Source organism: Microcaecilia unicolor, chromosome 2 (genome assembly GCF_901765095.1).
Source record: "Microcaecilia unicolor chromosome 2, aMicUni1.1, whole genome shotgun sequence".
Classification (NCBI taxonomy): domain Eukaryota; kingdom Metazoa; phylum Chordata; class Amphibia; order Gymnophiona; family Siphonopidae; genus Microcaecilia; species Microcaecilia unicolor.
In genome coordinates this window covers 260,736,942-260,749,821 of record NC_044032.1, presented here as the reverse complement: position 1 = coordinate 260,749,821, position 12,880 = coordinate 260,736,942, and the positions used below count along the sequence as shown (strand labels likewise).

The 12,880-nt window shown below is 47.6% G+C and overlaps 1 protein-coding gene across 5 annotated transcripts in view; it reads right to left on the bottom strand.

Annotated features, from left to right (window-relative positions):
- The window catches only part of KDM5C (lysine demethylase 5C), a 187,140-nt gene that overhangs the window by 1,870 nt on the left and 172,390 nt on the right, over positions 1–12,880 (bottom strand). The window lies entirely within an intron of this gene.

Below are 12,880 nucleotides of genomic sequence, written 5' to 3'. Positions count from 1 at the left end.
TCTTGTAATACCTTCTAATAAAAAAAAAAAAAAAATGTAGTCTTACCTGCTAATTTTCGTTGAGTCTTACTAAGCCAGTCTAGCTATAGGGGTTTTGTCCCCTTATCAGCAGGTGGAGGCAGAAACTAGTTTGCTTACATCACCCTACATAGAGAGTTAAGATTATATGGAGTAGAGGAGTGGCGGACTCTGGTCCTGGGGAACAGAGTTTGATTCCCACTTCAGGCAGCTCCTTGTGACTCTGGGCAAGTCACTTAACCCTCCATTGCCCCAGGTACAAATAAGATTTAATGTAGACAACTGCAAAGTGAAGCACACTGGGAAGAATAATCCAAATTATAGCTATTTGATGCTAGGTTCCCCCCCCCCCCCCCCCCCCAAAAAAAAAATGAGCTAGGTGTTATTGTGGACAATACGCTGAAATCTTCTGTCCAGTGTGTGGCAGCGGTCCAAAAAGCAAACAGAATGCTAGGAATTATTAGGGAAGGGATAGAAAATAAGAGACTATAATACCTGTGTATCACTCCATGGTGCGACCACACCTTGAGTATTGTGTGCAATTCTGGTCACCATTATCTTAAAAGATATACTGTAGCAGAATTAGAAAAAGGTTCAAAGAAGGGCAACCAACATGATTAAGGGGATGGAACTTCTGTCATATGAGGAAAGGTTTAATAGGTTAGGAGTCTTCAGATTTCCAATCTGAAAAGAGACAGCTGAGAGGGAATATGATAAAGGTCTACAAAATACTGAGTTGTGTAGAACAGGTAAATGCAAATCAATTTTTTACGCTTTCAAAAAGTAGAGAGACTAGGGGACACTCAAGTTACATGGTACTACTTTTAAAACGAACAGGAGGAAATATTTTTCACTCAATGAATAGTTAAGCTCTGGAACTTGCTGCCAGAGGATGTGGTATCAGCGGTGACCTTCAAATATCATAAAAGAATTGTGGACATCCAGGAAGTGGAGCTCCTTCTAATAATCCAAGAATCTTTCCAAAAGAAGAAAGAGATCCTGATTTGTTTGCATGAAAGGTGGAAATCCTCTTAGGAAGAATGAAGGCAACTGTGTAAATTTATGACCCTGCTTTTGAGAAAGCGCAGTTGTATGGTTTGTTTCCTCTTTCCCATATACATCACTTTGCACTTGCTCCCATTAAAAGTCATCTGCCATTTGGATGCCCAGTCTCGTAAGGTCCTCTTGCAAATTTTTCACAATCCTCTTGCAATTTAACAACTTTGAATAACTTTTGTGTCATCAGCAAATTTAATTACCTCACTAGTTATTCCCATCTCTAGATCATTTATAAGTATGTTAAAAAGCAGTCCCAGAACAGAAGGGGGGGGGGGGAGGGAGGGTGTTGATATATATATGAGAAAGTTTTGCGATAAATATGTTCAGCTATATGGGTGTTATGTAAAGAAAAAGTTAATAAAAAGAATTAAAAAAAAAAAAAAAAAGTCCCAGAACAGACCCCTGTGGAATCCCACTATCTAATCTTCTCCATTGAGAATACTGACCGTTTAACCCTACTCTGTTTTCTATCTTTTAACCAGTTTTTAATCCACAATAGGACATTACCTCCTATCCCATGACTTTCTAATTTCCTCAGGAGTCTTTCTCAAATGCCTTTTGAAAAGCCAGACACACAATATCAACCAGCTCACCTTTATCCACATACTTATTCACCCCTTCAAATAAATATAGTAGATTGGTGAGGCAAGATTTCCCTTGACTAAATCCATGTTGGCTTTGTCTCATTAATCCATGCTTTTGCTCTGTAATTTTTTTCTTTATAATAGTCTCTACCATTTTGCCCAGCACTGACGTCAGACTCACCAGTCTATAATTTCCCGGATCACCTCTGGAACCCTTTTTAAAAATCACCGTTACATTGGCCACCCTCTAATCTTCCGGTACACGCGAGTAACTTTGCTTTCTCCAAGGACAAGCAGGACAGTTGTATTCTCACAGCTGCGAGCCCCTAGCTATCAGGCTTACCTAAAACAGGGATTTGAAACGCTGAGGCTTGAAAGTCAATTAACCTGAAACTATTTACACATTAGTTGGAAGGTGCAGGCAGCCTGGAACCAAAGAAAACTTGGCCTAGTAGGGTGGAGCTGGATTCTAGACAAACACATTCTTCAGGACTGCCTGGCCAAATCGGATGTCACGTCAGTAATGAGATGTGAATGTGTGGATAGATGACCACATTGCAGCTTTGCAAATCTCCTCTATAGAGGCTGACCTCAAGTAGGCTACCGACATAACCATGGCTCTGACATTATGAGCCTTGACATGACCTCTAGAGTCAGTCCAACCTGGGCATAAGTAATGGAGATGTAAATCTGCTAGCCAATAAGAAATTGTGCGTTTGCTGATGGCTACCCCATCTGATTTGGGTCAAAAGAAAAAGCTGGATGGACTGTCTACGGGCTTTAGTCCACTCCAGAAAGAAGGCTAATGCTCGCTTGCAGTCCAAGGTATGTAGTACACTCGCCAGGATGGGAATGTGGTTTTGGGAAAAATGGTGGCAGAACTGACTGATTAAGATGGAACGCAGACACTGGCTTAGGAAGATACTTTGGGTGCGTGCAGAGAATTACTCTACTGTGGTGAAACTTAGTATATAAGGTGGATCAGCTACTAGGGCCTGAAGCTCACTGACTGCGAGCTGAAGTGACCGCCACCAAAAACACAACTTCCCAAGTCAAATACTTCAGATGACAGAAATCAAGTGGCTCAAAAGGAGCTTTCATCAGCTGGGTGAGGACAACATTGAGATCCCATGACACAGTTGGAGATTTGATAGGGGCTTTGTCAATAGCAAACCTGTCATGAAGCAAACAACTAGAGGATGTACCTAGATAAGCACTAATTGCACTGAGATGAACCCTTACAGAGTTGGTTTTCAAGTCAGACTCAGAAGGGTGCAGGAGGTATTCAAGCAATTTTTGTTGGGCAAGTGAGAGGATCTAAGATCTTGCCCTCACACCAGACAGCAAATCTCCTTCACTTACAGGGAAACGCATACACTCCCTGTCTGCGTAAATACACTGCAACTACCGTTAAACATTTGGTGAATACCCTAGGAGCTGACTTGAGGCCAAAAGGAACAATGCAATACTGGTAGTGTTGTTTCCCTATCTGGAATCTGAGACACTTCCTGTGACTGGGAAATATTGAAACGTGGGTATAGGCATCCTTTAAGTCCAGACAGCATAGCTAACCTTTTTCCTGAGTCATGGGAAAAAGTGTGCCCAGGAAAATCATTCTGAACTTTTCTTTGACCAGGAATTTGTTCAGGGCCCTTAGGTGTAGGATGGGCCCAAATCCCCCTGTCTTTTTGGGCACAAGGAAGTACCTGGAATAGAATCACTTCCCTTCTTCCCCTGGTGGCACGGGTTCGACCACATTCACCTGTAGAAGGGCAGAGATTTCCTCTACTAGTGAGCCTTCTGGATACTCTTAAGTGTGACCTGCACTGAGAGGACAGATTCCCAGTTCTTCCTAAAAGCAATGGTACCATGACCCCTTCCTCAGGTGACTCGTAGTGCAGAATAAATAACATCTCTGCCATGGACTCCTCCTCCATCTCTAATTAAATAAGATGGCAGAAGCCACCTCCCTGACAAAACCACTGAGACTCAAAGGTGGAGATGTATGTCTCTCTTGAGATGGGGAGGGATCAGAAGATACCCCATAAGACTCTCTTCCAAAAAGTAATGAGGGTCTTCTTCTGAGTCCCTTGAACAGTCCCATTCAGACTCCTCACCGTACTCTGATTGGATTGAGTCTGTGCCTGCCTCAGCTGAGTGGAACTATGTCCATGGCTCAATGAGCTCCAAGGTACAGCCCTACTCCCAGACTCTGGGGAAGCATCTTCCCCCAACATCGAAAGCTCTACTGCATGTGTCGACATCAACACCCTTTGAGGCTCCGGTGTCGAGGATTTATCCATAGGCATGGATTGAACCTCAGGAAGAATCTGGGGCTGATCCGGCCTTGATGCCTGAGAAGATTACAACTGCAGCATCTGCGCCAGCTCCTCCCTGAGCGTGGCTCAGAACTGCTCATCGAAGCTCACAAGGCCCCTCATTGTCATGACTGTGGGCAATTTGCTGGACAGAGATACACAGTTGGTGATTGATCAACGTGTGTCACCTGGACCCAGAGGAATGCCAATGCTGGGCATGAGAGAAAGAGAATCAGAAGAGAAAAAGATTGTATGGTGTACAGCTCTCTCTCGGAAGAGTTTATTTGCCTAAACAACTGTGAATTGTATCTCTGTGCAGAGCCCTGCACAAGGTCAAGTTCAGCCGCAGCTCTGTGGCTTCCCCAAAGACTGCATAACCAGCTAAACAGAGCACAGACCTTGGATTACATTCCTGATCTACAGGGGCTTGCAGGTAATCTGCTGGAGCCTAGAAGAGGAGCCAGTTCTTTGCATCACCTGAAGTCTGGGACCTTGGACCGCAAGGATGTGAGGCAGGAATTTTCCTTTTATGCTTCAGGGTGTAGTTAGCTTGGTTTTGCCTGTGACCGATTGGTTGTCACAGGACTGGTGGTCAGTAGCCTAACTTTGATGCTAAGTTGGTAATCTTTTCTCAGGATATACTAGCTGTTGAGCCCGTTAAAATGGGCTATTGGGTTGCCACTGCCCCCTCCCCCCGAGGTCGCCGTTGGGCCCCCCCCCCCGAGTCGCCGCCGCCGCCGCCACACCTCCACCCGGGCCCGTCTCTTCGCTATTCAACTTACATCTCCGGAGCAGGCAGATCAGCTGAGCTCCCGTCGGCCTTCCTTCTCTGCCTGTGTCCCGCCCTCGTGTGACATAACGTCGGCGAGGGCGGGACACAGGCAGGGAAGGAAGGCCAACAGCAGCTCAGCTGATCGGCCTGCTCCAGAGATGCAAGTTGAATAGCGAAGAGATGGGCCGGGTGGAGGGGTGGCGGCGGCGGCGACTCGGGGGGAGGGGGTTTCCAGTGGCGGCGACCTGGGGGGGGGGGGGGGAGAGCAGTGGCGACCTCGGCGGTTCCCTCCCCTTCGCGCAGTTTCCCTCTCTGTCCCGCCCCCCCCCCCCCCGTCATCACGTATTGACGCGGGGGCGGGACAGAGGGGGAAGTCTACTGCGCATTTGCAAGTGAGTACGGTCACATATATGTTTGATATATATATATATATATATATATATATATATATATATATATATATGTATATATATATGTATATATATATACATACAATTGGTAATCAGTATTTTTGTAGAGCACAATATTATTTTTGTATTGCCTTGTCTGGCCATTATTTTTATATACAAAAATCTCACTAGTCAGCATCCGCACCAGGCTCTATCAGATGTCATCACCCAGCTCTAAGAATACAACTGGCCTGCTTGTCCTCTGAGAATATCTGATTTAGGAAAAGCTGCGTGTATAGGAGGATAGTGAATAAGGGCCTGGAATTCGCTAAGTGATGGCTACCAAGAACGTCATTTTCCATGATAAGCGTCTGACCAATGCTTGGCCCAGTGGCTTGAAAGGAGTCCCTAAAGAACTGGATGACAAGAATATTAAAAATCCCAAGATAGAGATTAAGCTCCATGTGGGCAGCTTTATATTGAGACCCAGCATGAACTGTGAGACTAGTGGATGAATGGATACAGCTCTTTGTCAACTGGCTTAAGGTAGGCAGCAATGGCGGATACTGATGTACAGAATAGGGAGTTGCATGAGGAAAGAAATTTCACCCGTCCACACCCGTATTTAACCCATTCCCTGCCTCCATCCCCGCCTTCCCCACAAGTAACCTTCTCCATCCCTGCCCGTCCCCTGTGGTAAAAATAACCCAACTTGTGGTAAAATAACTCAACAGTAGCCCATGTTGATAACTTCCCCTCAGTGCTTATGGGGATTTCAATGCTATAAACCATAGCCATTATTTTTTTTTAGTGCTATTATAATTGCCATGGCACAAGGAAAGGATAGATAGGCTGGCCTGGCACTACACTTCCAAGGGAACCCCACATAACCAACAGGATCCCAGCAGGACTTGGAGGCGATCCCTGCTAACCCCGTTCCTGTGCAGCTCTCTTAACGCTGGAGCCCGAGAGGTATGTGTGGAATTGGGCAATATCAGATCAGAGTGGTTGGTCTTACACCAGTGGGCAAAGTGAGTCCATTTCAACTGCTCTGAGATTTTTGTACAGGCCAAGATGAGAACGCTGAATGTCTGTGATAGTGGAAGCCAATCTGCCTCTCAATATTCACATGCTAAGCATTAAAGACATGAAGCTGAGTTATTGTAGCTGGACCCCTTACTGGGCAAGCAGCAAGGACTGATTTTTTAGGAATACTAGTTAATCCATTACTAGAGAAACACAGCTGTTGTGGCCAATATGGTGCTATGAAGATGGCATAAGCTCTGTCTCCTGGACAGAAGTAGAGACAAAAGCATGAAGGGGTAACTCCACTTTATGGAGAAGGTGCTATGTGCCACTTGAGTTGTACAGGTCACCTGAGCAAAACTTCTGATATTTCCTATTGTGTCATAAACAAGTCTATTTTGAGAGATTTGCAGCGGATCAAGAGAATTTTCATAACTGAGTGGCTGAGGGACCACTTGTGAGGGTAGAGTTGTTGGCTGATCCTACTGGAATTTGAGATGCCATTGTAGAGACTGCCCAGATACTAGCAATGGATGCTGTCTTCGTTCAGAGCTGGTGTTCTCTGATGCAGCCTGGGCACGAGAAGTTAGCTTTACTGTAGCTGATGCCACTGAAGATGTTTTATGTGGCATCTTTTAACTCCTAACCCTTATTCACTTGTTCAGAACTCTTATCATCCTCACTTTAATATTCCTTTATCTCTTGTTTGTCTGTCCTAATTAGATTGTAAGCTCTGTCGAGCAGGGACTGTCTCTTCATGTTCAAGTGTACAGCACTGCGTACGTCTAGTAGCGCTATAGAAATGATTAGTATTAGTAGTATCTCATGTAGGGTAGGACATGGGCTGTGACTATCATGTGTCCCAACATCTCAAGGATGTTGCATGCAAAAACTGACCAAGCAAAACAGCTGCTGAGATAATTTCAAGATTGTGTGCAGTCTTTGGGAGATATGCTCTGCCTTGCTGTAGTTCCAGAACGGCACTTAAGATTATAGCTTCTGCTGGGGGAAATGTGGCCATTTATTAGAAAGCTGAGACTTTGGAGTGCGCTACTGATAACTTACAGAGCCTGTAGAGCATCCCGAGGAGGCCCGTGGAGCTCAGCATGTAATCTAGACAGCGAAAAAAATACAAATTTCCTGTGAAGAAGCACAGCTACTGCTAGGCATTTTGTGAACTGTCTGGGTGCTGATGAGACACCAAAGAAAAAGAACATGTGGCATTAGTAATGTCATTTCAGAAAGGTAAAGCACAGGAATTTCCTATGCTGGTGGAATCGGTTTAGGCATCCTCGAGGTTCAGAACATCCTACCAATTGTTTTTATAGAATGGCAAATACTTGCCAGGAATATTCTTTATGATAAGGAAGTAGAACCCCTGGCTCCTATCTAGAGCCAGCATCTCTTTAATGGCATGTGCTTGAAAGAAAGACTGTAGCTTTACATTCAGGCATGCTAGGTGCTGGTAAGGGTGTTTTAAAGACAGTCTCTGGAGGTCAAGTGGCAAAGGATGAGAAAATGAGCAAGTATTCCTCAGAGATTATTCTCTGTACCCATCTTTCTATTGTTATGGATTGCCAGACCTCTCTGAAGAACCGTAGTTTTCCCTCTACTGGAGTGCAGTCAAAAACTAGATACACTGGTTCAGACTAGAGGCAGTCAAGTCAGCCTGTTGCTTCCTTTTGTGTGGCTTCTGACATGAGTTGTGTGTGGCTTGATTGGCACGGAGGGGATATGTCAAAAGCATATGGTAGGTTAACACCTGTGTGGGTATAACTGTTGGAAATACCATGGGTAGTACCATCTCTTGAAACACTCCCCCCCCCCCCCCCCCCCCCCCACTGGCCTCTACAGCTGGAGTACCAGATGCTTAAGTCAGTAACTCATGTAAGTTAGAACAGTGAACTTTGACATGAGCCACTTTATGTCTGAACTTTCTTCCAAAATGATCATTCCCCATACAAGGCAAGGTACGTTTACCAGGCAGCCATGCAGATCCTCTCATAGGCCTCAGGCTTGGAGCTGCACTGTCCGAAGTGCTCCAATGGCTACTGTGGCCATGATTCTTAGGAATCATACGAAGAAGAATGTGGCAGCCACCTCATCCATTCCATCTTATGAAACACTACTGCGCCTGGACAATACTGAAAAGAAATTTTATAAGAAAATCTGCTGAAGCAGCAGAAATGATAATACTTCATTTGCAGCTGATGTGCTGCAATCAGAGCCCAGCATCAAACCTTGGAACACTTTCCTCCCCAGCACAACCAGGATCTTGAGATCTTTACCTGATGGAACACTGGCATGGGACTCTGCACCTTTAGCTCTATTCAGTACTACCTCCACCACAAATGACTGGTATGGCAGCTGGGGATGTGTGTGCCCTAGGGCAGGGTGCATGGGTATTTAAGACAGGGCTACCAGTTCCTTCAAGGCAATAATGGAATCAAAATCCTTCTTGTTCTCTGGAATCTCTAGTGCCATAAGTGAGACAGTATTTCAGCAAGAACTGTCAGTCTGGTTCTGAACCCTGCACGGCACCTGCTCAGTTGCTAGCTACGAGCTTTCCTCAGAGATCTCTCCTGCCTTGAGTGAGTTACGAGATGAATGGGCATCATCATCTGTGCCAGAGACGATTACTGCCAAGTAGTCCACCAGGGACTCCCAACTCATGCCATGAAAAGGTGAGTGCCCTGTGATGGTAAGCATTTTCAATTTCAAATGTTTCCGGTAAAACGTTGCTAATATAGGAAACTTTTGGAGATTGGCACAGATAGGGATAAAAAATTTGTTTGTTTCAGAAACACCAAAGGTTTCCCTTCTCTCAGCTACCAAGATCGATGGATTTTTTTTTTGTTTTAATATACAAACAGGAAACGTGGAGGGCCACAATGAACATCTTTAGGTACCAAACTGGATGGAAAAATGCTCTACTTAGAGAGTACTTCCCTTGGCCCCAGTCCTCCTAATGTATGAATAACTGCCCCTTCTGTGGTCTAACATGACACTTACTGCTGTTTTCTTTAGTGGCGATTGTTTTGACATTTTTTTCTGGGGGGGGGGGGGGGGGGGGGGGGAAGTCCTATGAGGAGAAACAAAGGGGAAAAGGTGAAATTAGGCCTTACCTGCTAATTTTCTTTCCTCTAGACCCTCCAGACCGGTCAAGACGCTTGGGTTATGCTCGCCTACCAGCAGAGGGAGACTGAGAACACAAACTTGAAACTATGTACTTATAACCTGTGCCTAGCCATCTATAGCCAGTATACACTTAGCAAAGCAGAGAATAAAAAACACAACTCTGAAACTAGAAACCCCTGTACCTGGAAAACCCAAGGACAAGTACCAACAGTGTGCTGACAACAGACGAGACGTCACAGCGTCCCGCTCTGTAATGTCTTAGAGTCAAATAATTCTCTCTGACCACACAAACCTTAAGGAATAGTCCTAGCAGAACACGGCTCAAAATACTGCTATTCATATACACGGCTCAAAATACTGCTAAGCAAAGACCCGGCTGAGGAATACTTCTGCGAAAAGAACGGACGGCTGAATACTTCTGCGAAAAGAACGGGCGGGCTCTTGACCGGTCTGGAGGGTCTAGAGGAAAGAAAATTAGCAGGTAAGGCCTAATTTCACCTTCCTCATCAACCCTCCAGACCGGTCAAGACGCTTTGGACGTACCAAAGCAGTATCCCAACTAAGGGCGGGACCCTCGTAAGGCAGAAGACAACACAGCCGCTCCAAACCGAGCATCTTCTTTCGCCTGAACATCAAGTCTGTAATGCTTTACAAAGGAATGGAGAGAGGACCACGCCGCAGCCCTGCAAATCTCTTGCGGCGGAATAAAACTACTTTCCGCCCATGAAGCAGCTACTCCCCGCGTAGAATGTGCCTTAAGTAAAGAGGGCACCGGTCGACGCTTCAACAAATAAGCCGAAGCAATAGTCTCCTTCAACCATCTAGCCAGAGTGGCCTTGGAAGCAGCTTCTCCTCTCTTGGGACCTCCAAACAAAACAAACAACCTGTCCGAAGATCGAAAATCTTGTGTTTTGCTCAAATAGGACCGCAACACGCGTCGCACATCCAACTTAGCTAAACGACGCTGCGTGGAATCCCCGGCACGATCACCCAACACTGGCAACGAAATCACCTGATTGACATGAAAGGAAGACACCACCTTAGGAACAAAGGAAGGAACCGTGCGTAAAGTCACTTTCTCTTTGGCAAAAGACAGAAAAGGCTCTCTGCAAGATAAAGCCTGAAGTTCCGAAATCCTACGTGCCGAAGAAACAGCCACCAAAAAGACTGTCTTTAAAGTAAGATCCTTACACGTAATGGAAGGCAAAGGTTCAAACGGAGGCGCCACCAGAGCCTCCAAGACCAGATTTAAATCCCAAGGCGGAACCACCGGACGGCAAGGCGGCCGAAGCAACTTCACTGCCTTCAAGAACCGCCCCACGTCCGGAGAAGCCGCCAAGGATACTCCCCGAACCTTACCTCTAAAACAAGACAAGGCTGCCACCTGCACCTTCAGAGAGGAGAGCGAAAGCCCTCTGTCCAAACCATCCTGAAGAAAATCCAACACCTCAACCGCTGACACGCGCAATGGGGCATAGCCCAGCTCTTGACACCAATTCTCGAAAATGCGCCACACCCGCACATATGCCAAGGAAGTAGACCTCTTACGAGACTGCAACATCGTAGCAATCACCCTGGCCGAGAAACCCTTATGTTTTAAACGGTGCCTTTCAAGAGCCAGGCCGTAAGCAAGAATGGAGAGGGGTCGGCCATCTCGATCGGCCCCTGCACCAATCTCACCCGAGGCCCCAGGGGAATCGGATCCTGCACCAACAACCGCATCATATCTCCGTACCACGGACGCCGGGGCCAATTGGGCGCTATCAGGACTACTAATCCCGCGTGACGACCGATCCGCTGAACCACTCGGCCTACCAGCGGCCACGGCGGGAACACGTAGAGCAACTGCTGAGTCGGCCACGGAAGGACCAACGCGTCGATGCCCTCGGCTCGAGAATCTCTTCGACGACTGAAAAACCGAGGGACCTGCGCATTGGCGGACGACGCCATGAGATCCAACACCGGCCGACCCCACTGCACCACTATCCGCTCGAACACGGAGGGGTGGAGAGCCCACTCTCCGGGATCCAACGTGTGCCTGCTTAGATAATCCGCACTCACGTTGTCCACCCCTGCCACGTGTCCCGCCGAGAGACTCTGCAGATGTGCCTCTGCCCACACCAGCAACTCTGCCGCCTCTAGTGCTAACCCGGGACTCTTCGTTCCTCCTTGTCGATTCACATACGCCACGGCTGTGGCATTGTCGGACAGAACCCTGACAGCCTTGCCGACTAACAGACAGTGAAAGGACCGAAGAGCCAACCGAATTGCACGTGTCTCCAGACGATTGATGGACCAACACGCCTCCTCCACTGTCCAACGTCCCTGGGCCACCTGTCCCAGACAATGCGCTCCCCAGCCTGACAGACTCGCATCCGTGGTCATCACCACCCACTGAGGAGTGGCCAACGGCATGCCCTTCACTAGGTTCGGAGAATGGAGCCACCAGCTGAGACTGCGACGCACAACCTCCGACAGAGCGAGCCTCTCCTCCAGATCCTGAAGCTGAGGGGACCAACGAGACAACAAAGCACCCTGCAGCTGCCTCATATGCGCTCTGGCCCAAGGAACTACCTCTATCGATGCGGCCATCAGACCCAACACTTGAAGATACTCCCGCGCCGACGGCGCCCTCTGGACTCGGAAAAGACGGATCTGAGCCTGCAGCTTGGACATGCGAGAGGGAGTCAAGAACACCCGGCCTCTCTTCGTGTCGAACCGGACTCCCAGATACTCGAGAGACTGCGACGGCACTAGGTGACTCTTGGCCAGATTGACAACCCAGCCCAGAGATTGCAAAAAGGACACCACCCGACCGGTGGCCTCCTCGCTCTCCGCCTTTGATTTGGCACGAATCAACCAGTCGTCTAGGTACGGGTGCACCAAAACGCCCTGCAAGCGAAGAGCTGCTGCCACCACGACCATCACCTTGGAGAAGGTGCGAGGAGCGGTGGCCAGTCCAAAGGGAAGCGCGCAAAACTGAAAATGTCTCCCTAGCACCACAAAGCGAAGAAAACGCTGATGCGCCTCCAGGATGGGAATGTGCAAGTAAGCTTCCGTCAGATCTAGAGAAGTCAGAAATTCCCCTTCCTGAACCGCTACAATGACTGAGCGTAACGTCTCCATTCGAAAGGAAGGAACCTTTAGGGCTGCATTGACCTTCTTGAGATCCAAAATGGGACGAAAGTATATGGAATAACATCCCTTTCCTCTCTCTGCTGGAGGAACAGGGACTACAGCCCCTAAAGCTATCAGCCGTGACAGAGTATCGCGGACCGTTCTCGCCTTGCGCCTTGAATGACAGGGGGACACTAGGAAGAAGTCGGACAGAGGCCTGTCGAATTCCAGCGCGTACCCGTCTCGGATTATCTGCAGAACCCACTGGTCTGACGTGATCTGGACCCACCTCTGGTAAAACAAGCGTAAGCGAGCCCCCACGCGAACCAGAGACTGGGCCCCCAAACCATCATTGAGAAGGACGGGACGCACCGGACGCTCCCAAAGAGGAACCTCGCCCTCCACGACGGCCACCGCGAAAGGACTGAGTTCTCTGAAAGAAACGACCCCTAGTCCCAC